The 13942-nt window shown below is 46.8% G+C and overlaps 1 protein-coding gene across 3 annotated transcripts in view; it reads right to left on the bottom strand.

The window, feature by feature from the left end:
• Window positions 1-12146, bottom strand: part of LOC147015707 (zinc finger and BTB domain-containing protein 39-like) — a 46172-nt gene extending 34026 nt beyond the window's left edge. Inside the window, exon 1 of one of the 3 annotated variants that reach the window (XM_085848126.1) lies at window positions 11993-12146. The gene's annotated coding sequence lies outside the window, so the exon portion shown is untranslated. The other 2 variants (XM_085848128.1, XM_085848127.1) reach the window with 2 other exon arrangements.
• Between the last annotated feature and the right edge of the window lie 1796 nt (window positions 12147-13942).

Genomic DNA, 13942 nt, shown 5'->3' with positions numbered 1-13942 from the left:
TTGGGTGTGTGTGACAAGGAAGAATTTATTCAATTTTGGTGAAGATCTGAATCTGGATCCGATAATTTTTTTAAGCGATTCTTCACCAGTGAGAGATCGGGCTTAACGAATATATAGCACGATATCTCAAAAAAGTTGTGGACGGATTCAGATGAAACTTGGTGGACAGGTTGCGTGTGACCATGAGAAATTGATTCGATTTTGGTGAAGATCTGAATCCGGATGTGGATATGAGAATTATTTAATTGTTAGAAAGTGATTCTTCACCATTGAGAGATGGGGCCAAAAACGATATACAGTATTGTTACGAATTTGGAAGCTTACTGCACATAACAGCCAGGTCCTATAGATATCGTTAAGTATGTGTTTCTAGGTAGGGTCCCATCCAATGTTTAATGGGTGATTAAGTGTATGTGCGCTGCGCAATTATTTTATCGGTAGGATTTTTACATCACCAACAACACCCATCTTCGCTTTTACAACAACATTCTGCTCGCGGCATTCTTCGAGCGCTCGTCAGCATGCGGGCGTGTGCATGGGCGGAATTCCATATCCCAGGCGGTGTGGATTTCGCACCGAATATGGTCACGAAGCGTTTCGCTCTGGGTACACGCCAAATAAGGGTATGCGTCATTTTCCGCTCAATGGGCGATGTGCGGACCAGAACCGGGGCGGTCCTTTGCAAGAAGGCGGAGCCGCGACACGCCATCCACCCAATGAGAGCAGGCGACGGGGGAGCGGACCTACCCCGAGGAAGCAACGGAATTAATTGATGAGTGCGTCCCGTCTGCTCGAGCACACTTCTGTCTGGGTCTGCGGCTGATCGCATCGCGCGCATCCGAGGCGTCTCGTCTGGCGCATTACGACAAGCAGTTGACCATCTCATCACGGGAGATCACCTCCAGGGGCAAATAGAGGAATTGGGTAGGGGGGAGTTTCCAAATAACAGAAAATCTAAGTCATATGACCCCGATTCCTGTGTGCTAATTAAAGATCTGACAGCCAGCTCTTTTGTTTAAAGACATGCCAGGGCTGTCTTTAACATGCATTGCTTATCAGACTGATCATAAACTGAAATCTTGTTTTTTGTTACTGTGAGCTGTTTGTTAGTGGTTTATTGTGTATTAACCTCCGCCATCGAAGATCGGAGGTTACTGTTTTCACCCCTTTCTGTTTGTTTGTTTGTTTGTGAAAAGTATTACGGAAAAACTCGACGGATTTCGACGAAACTTGGTGGGGGATTAGGTATGGTCCAAGGATCATGCCATTAGATTTTGGACTTGGTCCAAAATCCAATATGGCCGCTATGGCGGCCATTTCGAAAAAATATTTGAATTTTTTTTTTTGCATTTCCACATGTTTTAAGTGATTTCCAACCCCCCCCCCCCCCCCAAAAAAAAAAATTGTTAGAGAAAAAAAATTTTTTTTTGCAACTTATTTTTCGACAAAATTTCGATTTTTTTTGCATTTCTACATGTTATAAGTGATTTCCAACAAAAAAAAAACATGCCAAAATTATAATTACGGCTGATTTTGGAACTTCAGGTGGATATACCCACGTAAAATTAATTTCTGTCTCAAGGAATCTAGTTATGACAAATGAATTGAGACTGTAAAAGTTAAAAGTAAAAGGGAAAGTTGCAAACTATAACTCTGTGAGCACTGTTGACGTCAAATTGAATGACTAGGATATCAGGTTCACTTGAGTGACCTCGCAGTATTGGCGGCGGAGGTTTTGCACTCTACCGAGTGCTCCCCCTCCAGTTAACCTCCGCCATCGAAGATCGGAGGTTATTGTTTTCACCCCTTTCTGTTTGTTACTTACGAAATCTAAAGATTTCGTAAGTATATTGATGACTTCCGTCCTCTGTGTGTTTGTTTGTAGGCAGGATAACTCGAGAACGGAAGAAGCTACCAATGTCAAATTACACCACATGGTTCAGGAGGGTGATGACTAGCGCTGATTACATTTTGGTCAAAAATCGGTCAAAGGTCAAGGTCACAGTGAGGTCAAACATAATTCCATGTGGAGAAATGGAGTATTTTTGCTTCGCTCGACGTTACGAGTTCGTTTTAACTTCGATTTTAATTTTGTCTTCGGTTTTTGCGATCGCTTAGGACGCTTAAAACTCGGTTGTCGAAATTCTGTTTAAAAAATCGGATGTTTTGGAGACGTTTTAAGATTGTATAAAAAATATTTCACTCGACGCGTCACGGGTCGTCACGTGATGCAGTGCGCTTGAGCAGACGCGTCGTTGAGTCAGGTAAAGGTTTTCCGTGTGCGCGCTGACGGTGTTTTCGATAAAGATGGTGTTTAAAAGTCATTTTTTATCCCAATAAAGGTTATCGTCGCATGCCTGACTCGCTGAGCCGTCGGATTGTGTAAAGATTGTTGGTGGATGGCCGAATATTATGGTTTAGTGAATTTGATAAAATAATATTAAATAATTGCGTGGAGAAATGGAGATTTTTGCTTCGCTTTTTGTGATCGCTTAGGACGCTTAAAACTTGATTGTCGAAATTCTGGTAAAAATCAGATGTTTTGGAGACGTATTAAGATTGTGTAAAAAAATATTGCACTCGCCGCGCCACGGGTCGTCACGTGGTGCAGTGCACTTGAGCAGAGGAGGCGTTGATCACGTAAAGGTTTTGTGTGTGCGCGCTAACGGTGTTTTCGATAAAGATGGTGTTTAAAAGTCATTTTTTATCCCAATAAAGGTTATCGTCGCATGCCTGACTCGCTAAGCCGTTGGATTATGTAAAGATTGTTGGTGGATGGCCGAACATTACGGTTTGGTGACTTTGATAAAATAATATAAAATAATTGCGTGGAGAAATGGAGATTTTTGCTTCGGTCGACGTTACGATTTTTGATGGTTTGGTTCAGAATCATCGTAGAAACTTCTGGTTTGTGTCGCTACCTTCTCTGGAGACAGCTTTTATTAGACAAGGTCAGAGGTCAAGTTGTCGATTTCGTAAGTACCAGTCTATGACTGCTTGTTTGTTTGTTTGTGAACAGTATTACGGAAAAACTCCGACGGATTTCGACGAAACTTGGTGGGGGGATTAGGTATGGTCCAAGAATCATGCTATTAGATTTTGGACTTGGTCCAAAATCCAATATGGCCGCTATGGCGGCCATTTTGAAAAAATATTTGAATTTTTTTTTGCATTTCTACATGTTTTAAGTGATTTCCAACCCCCCCCCCCAAAAAAAATTGTTAGAGAAAAAAAAATTTTGCAACTTTTTTTTTCAACAAAATTTCGATTTTTTTTTGCATTTCTACATAAGTGATTTCCAACAAAAAACATGCCAAAATTATAATTGCGGCTGATTTTGGAACTTCAGGTGGATATACCCACGTAAAATCAATTTCTGTCTCACGGAATCTAGTTATCACGAATGAATTTGAGTATGTAAAAGTTAAAAGTAAAAGGGAAAGTTGCAAACTATAACTCTGAGCACTGTTGACGTCAAATTGAATGAATGGGATATCAGGTTCACTTGAGTGACCTAGCAGTATGGGCGGCCGAGGTTTTGCACTCTACCGAGTGCTCCCCCTCGAGTTAACCTCCGCCATCGAAGATCGGAGGTTACTGTTTTCACCCCTTTCTGTTTGTTTGTTGGTGAACAGTATTACGGAAAAATTCTTTGACGGATTTCGACGAAACTTGGTGGGGGGATGAGTTATGGTCCAAGGATCATGTCACTAGATTTTGGACTTGGTCCAAAATCCAATATGGCCGCTATTGGCGGCGGAGGTTTTGCACTCCACCGAGTGCTCCCCCTCTAGTTCGGTACTGTATTGATTCAGTTTTTTCTGAGGCTTCTGGACTTTTTTTGTGGCACACTTTCATGGGAGGAGTCCTGGGTGACAGGGAACCCCTGGGTTTGCCATGGTAATGGTAAATATTTTTTTGTTGGGAAGGGGGGGGGGTTCCAGGCAACCAGGAAACCCCCGTGGATTTGCCACTGACCTCGTCTCGCCTCCTCTGGATTCGGCCGCCCTGGTCCGTTATTTGGCGACTGGTGCTCTGGGAAGGTGCGGACGTCGAGCGGCGCGAACACGGCCAGGTAGCCAGCACCTTCTCTTCCCTCTGAGCTGGAGGGGCAATAAAGACCTCAAGGTCCATCTCTTTCTGGGTATTTGTGTGTGCGTGTGTGTGTCCGTGGGCCCTGTCTGCTAAGTAGAACTGTTTAAGGAATTGCTTGTATATTTGATACCTTTCTTTATTCGTGATAACTCTGCTCTGTGTTTCCCTCCCCAATTATTGTTGTTAATAAATTCCCCTCTTGTTGAATGTACCAGCTCGTTCTTTATCATTTCTATCATTGGTTTGCCGCGCTGCGAACGGGAATTAGGAGGCCTCATTGTTGCCGTAATCATGCAATTGGCCGGCAGGGTTCTGGTACTCTCCGTTCGGGGTACGACTCGGATCCGGCTCGGTAACGGCCCGGATCATGCAGATCCTGCCGAGGGTGAATTTCCCTGGTAGTTTGGATGACGTGGGTATTTAGGTATATTGAAATTGGCAATTGACTCTATCCCACGTGGTCCACCTATTGGCGATCTTCGGTCCGATAAGGGACCCGTGACCTTTCGGAATTATCTGAAAGGTACGACCTAAATTCAGTGGAGCCGACTCCACTGCTCCCCCTAGCGGTCGTGCTCGCCACCGATACCCGGCCCCACAACAATATAAATCACATTTCAAAAACGTATTGGGCCCAATATGTTCTCGTGGATCAGGCATTACGTGGCAGAGTCATGTGCTCTACTGAGAGCCCTTCTTGTTTAAAAATGTATTGGGCCCGATATGTTCTCGTGGATCAGGCATTACGTGGCGGAGGTATGTGCTCTCCCGAGTGCTCTTCTAGTTTGTATTGCAGTTGGTGGAGTAGGGAAAACCCGCATTGAGCTTTTCACACGATGGTGTTTGCACTGCACAATGGGGTTTGCACTGCACAATGGGGTGAGACGCTGACTCTGCACATACCTGCTTGCATCTGCCCCACCTCTTCAAGGCCAAAGCAAGCTTCGATCATGTGCTACAGAGCATGCTCCCCAATGCACTCATGAATAATATTTCTTACCCTCAACAGGACAGAGATCCCCCCCCCCCCGATTCCATTTTGAGAATGGTGCCACAACTAAAGAAAAATCCATTGGAGAAGTCGTTTAATATTGTGATGATTCTGGGAACCAAGACACCAAGGCAATGGCACAAAACAGCAGTTCCCGAGTCAGTTATTCCATTATTACATGTTCCAAATGGGGTCCTCCCCTTGTGTCTGTTGGGTTACGAATGGACAATGCCTAATGAAGGGTTAGATAGGTTTTCCCCACTTTTTCCAATTCATCTCATTTAAAAGTTAACATCATGAGTGCATGGGTCACCATCACAAAGGCGCCACAGCGAAGCCTCGCTTACAAGCATAGAGCACACTTAAATATCCCGCTAAAACCCATTTAAATTTGCCCGCCAAAACCCAACTGTCAGTTAACCACGGAGACAATTAAGCACAATTTCGGACACCACCATCTCAACAGTAAAGCAGCCTGGTGTTGGCTTAGTGGTTAGGGTGGTGGCTTGGGATCCTCGGGTCCTGAGTTTGAGCCCCGTTGGCCACTGAATTAACACCATGGGGTTGACTCAGCCTGTCATCCTTCCGAGTTTGGCGAAATGAGCACCATTATACTGGTAATAAGGGCACTGCATCAGCGGCATAGCCGTGCCCAAAACCAATGATGCAACCAGCAGCCAAAAAGGCAGCACACAATGGGAACATTAAAGGAGGAATACAGACTTTATTTCCAGAATACAATTATTTTTCATTTTTGAAGCTTACAACACAACGCTCGCTCGCGATTCAAACGATAACTCACTCATCATCCAAGGACCAGCATCACCATTTAACCACAACATCAACCACAATTACAACCACTTTGCTATTCCACAAGACTGACCAACAAACCAAACACTATCACCAAAGACGCCATTTCGCAAAGCTCGCACATCAGACCAACTGCATTCTAACCAAGGAACCACAATCTACACTACAATGGCTTCACTAAGCCCCACCAGCACAACAGACGCAATCCATAACCACAAAACCGTGAAGGAAGGCGCAATTTAGCATCAATCCGTGCCGCAGCAAAACACCATCACAGAAGACATGGAAATCGATCGGTGTAAGTTTGCGGTGGGATTCAAACTAATCGTACCTTGTAAATAAGGTCACTGGCTACCAAGAGCACAAACCCTGCCCTTCCAAGACAATTGGGCTGCAAATGGGGAATGACAGATGTGACATGTTAAATGCCGAACTTTATGGCATGGCCAGTCGCAAGGAGGAATGAGAACTTCAAAACAGCAGCAAGCTCGCGAGACAATTAATGATGTCACGCAAAGGGTCATTTGGATCAATGGGCATGCCGCATTCAGAGAAAGACGAGGGGCTTTGACCTTTGTTCCCAGCAGTCAGGCTGAAGAGGGCAGGGACTCAGACTCTGCCGCCCCAGAAGACCGTGCCCCCCTCGGGGGCCTTAAAAAGATGTGAATGCGTTATTTAGCATGTAGGCTTTGTGTGGGTTTTTTTGGAGTATCGATCGCAGTGAAGGCTTTTGGACCGAAGAGAGGAAGGAGAGAAGAGAGGAGAAGAGAGGAGAAGAAGAGGGGAGAGAAGAGAGAGGAGAGACAGAGAGAGAGCGCTGCATCAGGGAACCTTCGCTATCTGGGTATTTCCTGCGTTGAGGATGGTGGCACAGAACAGAGAGAAGTGCTGGGGCAACCTCGACAAGCAGTTCAGTCCAGTCCAGTCCGTTCAACCAACCATGTTTAAAAAGTGCAGTATTAAGAGGAGGACAGTCCAATTTTTCCCCATTGCCCTTACCCATGTTGATGAGGTAGTGCAAGCTCCTCAGCTTGTGTGGACAATAAAGAAGCCGTAAACCCTCAAACTATTCTCATCACTCCTTCTTGCTAAGTCATCCTTCCAGGTATGAATCTGATGGGCCCATAATCTATACTAATAAATGTCAGCGTGTGTGTGGTGTGTGCCCTCCACAACTCTAAAACCATGAAGCCTCGCAGCCTGAAACTTTGCATGCATACCATGGGAACTCCAAGGAAGTGCACGAGTGAAAATTGGGTGCGTGGGTTAATTGAAACACCCCTTTTTGAAGATATTCATGGCCTGATTTAATTATTATTTCCTTTATCAGGCACATCCTCAGTTACCTCACTGGGGACTTAATTCGCCATTTTGCTTGGTTTGCTAAACAATGCCTCAAGTTGGGACTGGCTATAATCACCTATAAAATAAATAAAATATAAAATAAATCGCAATCAAAATTGCCTATAATCGGCCAAGCACTTGTGTGTTTGTGTGGGTGTTGTGTTGTACATTCAGCATAAGATTTTGTTATGTTTGTGGGGTAGATGGAGGAATTTCATAAGAAAGAAAGGATTGTATAGAGTTGCTTGGTCCGTGGACGTGTAGGCGACGTCTTGATGTAAATGAAGTAGGGAAAGTGAGCTTAAGTGTTACTTATCACCACACAGGGGGTGCTGTGTTAATTAGACAGGGATTAACGCCAATTCCCCCAGTATGTAATTGCCCCCCCACCCCGTGACCTTTTCTCTATGTTTTTGTATTTCAAAACCGCAGATAAAGGGGGATCACGTCCCTAAAACAACAACTACAGAGCCCGTCCAAGCAGGCAGGAGGCCCGCCTCCAGGGGTGACAGCTGGTGAACCACGCCCATGGAGTGGATGATTAATGGGCGTGACGTTAGTAAGAGGAAGAAGAGCGCATCTCGGCAGGAGAATGGGGGAAGCTGCTCGTGGCAGGAGGAGAGAAACACGGTCGCGCTGTTTGTGGCGAACGGACCATGATTGAGATAGAATCGGTGTTCTGAAAGGATAATGAGGAGGACAGTGGTGAAAGGATACGATCAAGTAGAAGGGTCTCGCTGGCTGGTTGGCTCCGTCTGGACACGACGAAATACAGCAGCAATTCTTGTCGTGCTGTGAATTTGTCCGCGTGACGAAGTAAGACGCGAGTCATCGACTGTTGGGCTGAATCGGGTGGGAACAGCCTCGAAGCCTCCTATCCTGTCGAGCCATTGGGGGAAAGAGACGGTGCGATTCTGCAAAGCAGCGGCGTTGGTGAGGTCAATCTGTTGCGGATTTGGAAGTTTATCGCACTCAACATACAGGTCCTATAGTGCAGTTATTTCGGTAAGTATGTGTTTTATAGATAGCTTCCTTCCCCTTGTCTAATGGGTAAATAAATGTCCATGCACTGTGGAGTTATTTTGATAGTTAGGGTTTTTCTTTCATTTTTCCACCAACAAGAACTACAATGACAGCTGCGGACCACTCAAGCTCGGAATAAAACAATGACGAGAAACCCTCTGCTCCCGGCACTCTCCACCGCTCACTTGGGGAAAGGTTATGCCCCCACCCACCGATTCGCTTGGCAGAGCGCCAAGTGGGGAAAAGGTCGAGCCCCGCCCGAGAACGAATGACGCCTGAGCGAGCGCGCCGGAGAGGATATAAAGGAGCAGAAGATCCTCGCAGGAGGGAGTCTGTCTGGCTGGTCTTGGTCATCTTCTTCCTCCTCCTCCTCCTCCTCCGCCGCACGATCGAGCGCTCGAGAGACACCATCCCCCCCCCCCCACGAGAACCGCAAGGGTCGCTCGCCGGTGCCTGGATTCGGCTCGCCTCTCGCTGGGGCCCGGGTCGACTCGACTTGAAGACCGAACGAGGCGGACAGGTCTGAGATAGGCCTCAATAAAGACTATTTGGTCCGATCATTTTGGGTGTGAGAGTGGGGGCGAGAGAGGGGCAGGGAGAGAGGAGGGGCGAGACTAGGGGGGGAGCAAGATAGAGGGGGTGTCACAATTCTTCTTCTTCTTCTTCATTTGATACGACGTCACAATTGACGCTGGGGACCTGAGTATGTTTCCCAGGTGTTTCCCAAGTTATGGCCATTTATGATACGGTTGCTCCGATCTAATTGAAAAAATGCCCCAATCCAGTCGTCGTTTATGAGAGCGAAGGAATGAAGCTGCACATACTGGCACGCCTCACCCACGAGAGAGGGTACTGACACGAGGGGAGATGGCGAGAGAGGTGGAGAGGGAGGGGGTGAGGGGGGGGGATAAAAAAGACCCCAATCCAGTCGTCGTTTAAGCACCTTACGGGCACGCACCTACGGGCCTGCACCAGTATATCTGATCACAGGACAGAATGTGGGACGACGTTATCCTCCTGCACGGCAAAATCAGTTCCACCAATTCCACGCTGGGCCAATTGGGATCAAGCTACTCAGTCGGGATGGAAAGGGATGTTTGAGTCGGGGAAGGAGGATGGTTTTGATTTCATACATTGGGAAAGGTGGTGGGGGTGGGGTCAAGAGGACAGATTTACTTCGGTTTATGGGACTCATCAACAACACATTGACAGGTAGTGCTACACATATGTAATATGACACCCACCCTCCCAAGGTGGGACAGACAGCACCTTACAGCAGCGCAGTTAATCGATTAATCTCAATGCATATACACTATTGGTGGGGGGAGGGTAGCACTCCTTTCTGTGGACATCACAATATTTCACAAACAATCGGCTCTTCAAATACTTCAACCGAAAATGTTGAATGCCGTGTTGGGCAACAAAGAATCACACACTGTCATACAGTGTGTAAGCAATGTTCCATCCGTCCATCCATTGGGACCACACTCTGCAGAGAGTAGGTGCTGCCCAAGCAGTCTCCTGGGCACAATCCTGGATGGGTCGCCACTCCGATGCAGGATTCCAGCAAGCTGGCACTAATTTTGCCAACCTCGGAAGGATGACAAGCACAGTCAACCCCACCTGGTATTAATTCAACAGCTAAGCAGGATTTGAACTCAGGATCGTAGGATCCTAGGATCCCAAGCCCACCACCCTAACCATTAAGCCAACAGCAGGCATATGCAATGTTCACAACGACAATAATCTTCTTCTGCCTTTGTTACTCTTATACATCTTAAGATAAATCACAGAGTTAGAGGTAAGAACAAATACCGACTCCTATGAAAGCAACCTCAACTTACTGGCATGTAGCATTCAAGTTTCCAAACTCAACATATTTTCTTGCAGCCATCTGAGATTTAATAATCTTTTCAAAAGACAACCTCAAATTTTTGGTAGATTTCACATATTTAGTGTAACCAAATATCAAGGCTTGGAAGTGGTTTTTATTACCTCCACCACCGAAGGTGAAAGAGGTTATGTTTTCACCCCCTTTCTGTCTGTCTGTCTGTCTGTCTGTGTGCAGGATATGTCAAAAACTTGTGGATGGATCCGGATGAAATTTGGATAGGTTGGGCGTGTGACAAGGATGAACTGATTAGACTTTGGTGAAGATCCGGATCCGATTACTACAATTTTGAAAGTGATTCTTCACCATTGAGAGATTGGGCCAAAAACGATCGATAGCACAATATCTCAAAAATGTACTGATTGGGCCGGATATGTTCTCATGGATCAGGCATTACGTAGCGGAGGTATGCGCTCTACCGAGTGCCCTTCCAGTTGGTGACTGCATTCACCATGTAGGCCCAACTACCACCGTCAACATGGTTCACCCCCCATGTGTCCTTCTCCCCCTCCCCTTGATGTCACTCCTGCAGTTATTGGCATTTCCTCCTTTCCATTCTGCTCTCGCTCCTCCACAAGCCTTGATCATCTAAAATGAATGGGCAAGGTTTGTGTGTGGCATATTTTTGTGGAGTTCCACTGGAGCTTTCCGATGTGAAGTGTCATACAGCAAAATGATCATTACATCACGAATTGATTAGGCCAATTAACTTTCAAATAACCCGGAAGAATTCCCATGTTTTAAATGCACAGCATGTTTGTTGAAGGTGTATTGAGCAGCTTAATAGATGTTTCCACGGCATGGCATTCTAATTACAAAATAAATTAAAAGAATAACATTGTAACAAAACATATGTTAATTAATACCAATACCATTAACAATAACAATAATAATAATAATAATAATAGTAGTATCATTTGTCAATAATAATCCATGCCCTGGCCCAAGCACATCTGGGCTTGGTGAAATGCTCACGCGGTATGGCAGGCAGGTATGCGGCAATGCAGTGAAGACCATTGAAAACTTGGTCCATCGGACCAACTCGTGTCCACATGGCTCGTTTCACTGACGTCATACTCAGCCATAATCCCCCCCCCCCCCGATTTCCTTTCTTCCCCTGACCGATTCTGAAGGCACTGCATTGAAATCAAGAAAAATGCCACAGAAACCGGCTAAACAAGCAGCAGAGGAGGAGTACACCGGGCTATCCAGATGTATAAGTTCCGAGAATAGGAGGTTTTTAAGTAAAAGTTCCAATTCAACTGATAACGCCATAAAAAATATAAAAAAAACACCAAGTGTACTGACCTGTAAAAGATTAGGTTCGCGCTCTCAACGCAATTTTTGACCCTGGATGTGGGATAGCCCGGTTTACTTCGCAGGGGACAAAATATTTCGGGACCAAAAGCCTGTGACGTCACAAGCTGTTCGCTGAGATTATAAATCATCGTCAAGCGACCCGTGAGGCACGAAGAAAGAGTTAACAATCCATTCGCTCCCAACTCTCACCCAGTGGCCCTGCAACGCGATCCTTAAAGCAAATTGGAAAGTTTTGGCCGTGCGGCACCGGCACTACCATTCGAGTCGTTGGTGACATCGAACCTCCCCGACCGGGCGTGGGAAACGTCAAGTCGAACGTTCGAGCCGACCGGAAAAAAACGTCGCCCGCTTCCATCCAGCGACTTGTTCGGCAGCAAATGTGTGCAGGCCGAGCAACAAGCTCAGCACTAGCGTTCTAGGCCGGATGAGCGATCCGATTGTCACGGCGTGGACGCGTCGCCGTCTCACCACGTCGAGCCATTTCGGAACGTACGAGGGAAATTTAAAAAAAAACTCACTTGGTAACCCGTCACCTGCTCTGACTTCCCCTGTTTTCACACTTTCGCACTGGATCCGCGGCAAGCCCAGTCAAGGGTTTTGCGTCTCCACGCCACGTGGGGGCAGCAGTAACCGAACCCGGCTGTCTGATTGGCCGGCGGGGGAAAAACCCGTCTCGTGCTGCCATTGGCTGCTTCATGAGGGGGGAAACGGGACGTTCACGTGAAACCTGCGGAATCGGGACGGAATCGCAATTTCGTTCCTCTCGAACACCGACAAGCTCATAAAACAACGAAGTACGCTCGATGAATGATTTTAAAAAACAAAAAAATTATCGGTTTACCTCACGTCCATTGAGCATTTTCGCTCCTGATTGGCCAATACTGGTCACGTGCGAGTGAGTGGTTTTTATTCGTGAATTCAGTACAGCCGATTACTTTTAACCATGTAGTTCCTCATTAAAATAACTTTTATTGCATCGTACATACAAACTTGGATAGGTGGTAGCAATCTTCAGTGTTAACGTGAGGTCCGTTTTAATTTCGACCACAACCCTTGAAACAACAACAACTTTCAATTTGACCCCCCCCCCTCAACCCCCAACCATAATGTGACGCACTTGTTCGAGCAGTGGGAGGGGACTTCGCACTTTTGTTCGCCGACTTATCGGTGGGTGGAGGTCGTGTTTTCACCCTTGTTTGTCTGGGAGCAGGATACCTCAAAAGGTTGTGGACGGATTCGGACGAAACGTGGACAAGGCGGGTCTGTGACAAGGACGAATCGATTCGATTTTGGTGAACGTGGTCAGTTCAAAACAGGTCAGCATGTGCCAAAACAGCGCGTCGCTGCGTCCACTTTCCACCGGTACTCCACGGGCCTCCGTCTGGCCATCCCCATCTCCTTGAGATGATGGTCAACCTGCTGCAACCACGCGGAACGTGGTCGGCCCATTGGTCTCCTCCACTCACGAGACTCCCCGGCTGAGAGAATCGAGTGAGCAGCATTAGGAAAACGAGCCACATGTCCATACAGCCGCAGCTGACGCTCACGGACTATGGAGGTAACAAATCTCATCCGAGTCTCTCTCAGCAACCGCTCGTTGGACACAAAATCCGACCAGCGATAGCCAAGGATTCTCCGAAGAGACCTGGTACCAAAGGAATTAAGCCTCCATCTCAGATCCTTGGTCAGAGTCCCAGTCTCGCACCCATAGAGCAAGACTGGAAGCACCAAGGACCTGAAGACTCGGACTTTCGTCCTCCCGCACAGGTACCGGCAGCGCCACACCCCATGATCCAGTGAATCCATGACTCCCCAGGCCCGACCCAGACGTCTATTGACCTCTGACTCACAGCCAGCAGAGACATGAATATCACTGCCAAGGTAAGTGAATCTCTCCACGACCTCAACATCCTCACCACAAACAGGCACAGACAGGACAACAGCATCCAAGATGTCATTGAAAGCCTGGATCTTAGTTTTGTCCCAAGAAACCCGTAATCCCAGCACCTCGAGGGCCCCGAAAAGGGTATCTAAAGTCTCCACAAAGATGACTGCATCATCTGCGAAATCAACGTCTGAGATCTTGACATTCCAAAACGATGCACCGCAGCTTGATCTCTCCGACATCCTCCCTAGAATCCAGTCCATACAAGTGCTGAAAAGTGTGGGGGCCAGTACACACCCCTGACGAACTCCAGTAACAACTGGAAATAAGTCTGAGATGGTACCACCACATTTCACAGCACTCTCAGTACCAGAGTTGAGTTCAAACATCAGATCGATCAGTTTTGGTGGCACCCCACAAAGACCAAGAATCCTCCAGAGGGCAACCCGAATCACTGAATCGAACACTTTACAAAGAACATAGGCTGCAAGCAGCCCCTGCCGAAACTCTCGTCTGCATCCGGTGAGGACCCGAATAGCAAGGATACGGTCAATCGTTGACCTCTTTGGTGTAAAGCCTGACT

Source organism: Eptatretus burgeri, chromosome 12, assembly GCF_056783735.1.
Source record: "Eptatretus burgeri isolate ZD-2024b chromosome 12, Ebu_testis_v1, whole genome shotgun sequence".
NCBI lineage: Eukaryota > Metazoa > Chordata > Myxini > Myxiniformes > Myxinidae > Eptatretus > Eptatretus burgeri.
Note: the sequence above shows the minus strand (reverse complement) of the source record. Positions and strands in the feature narration are given on the sequence as shown.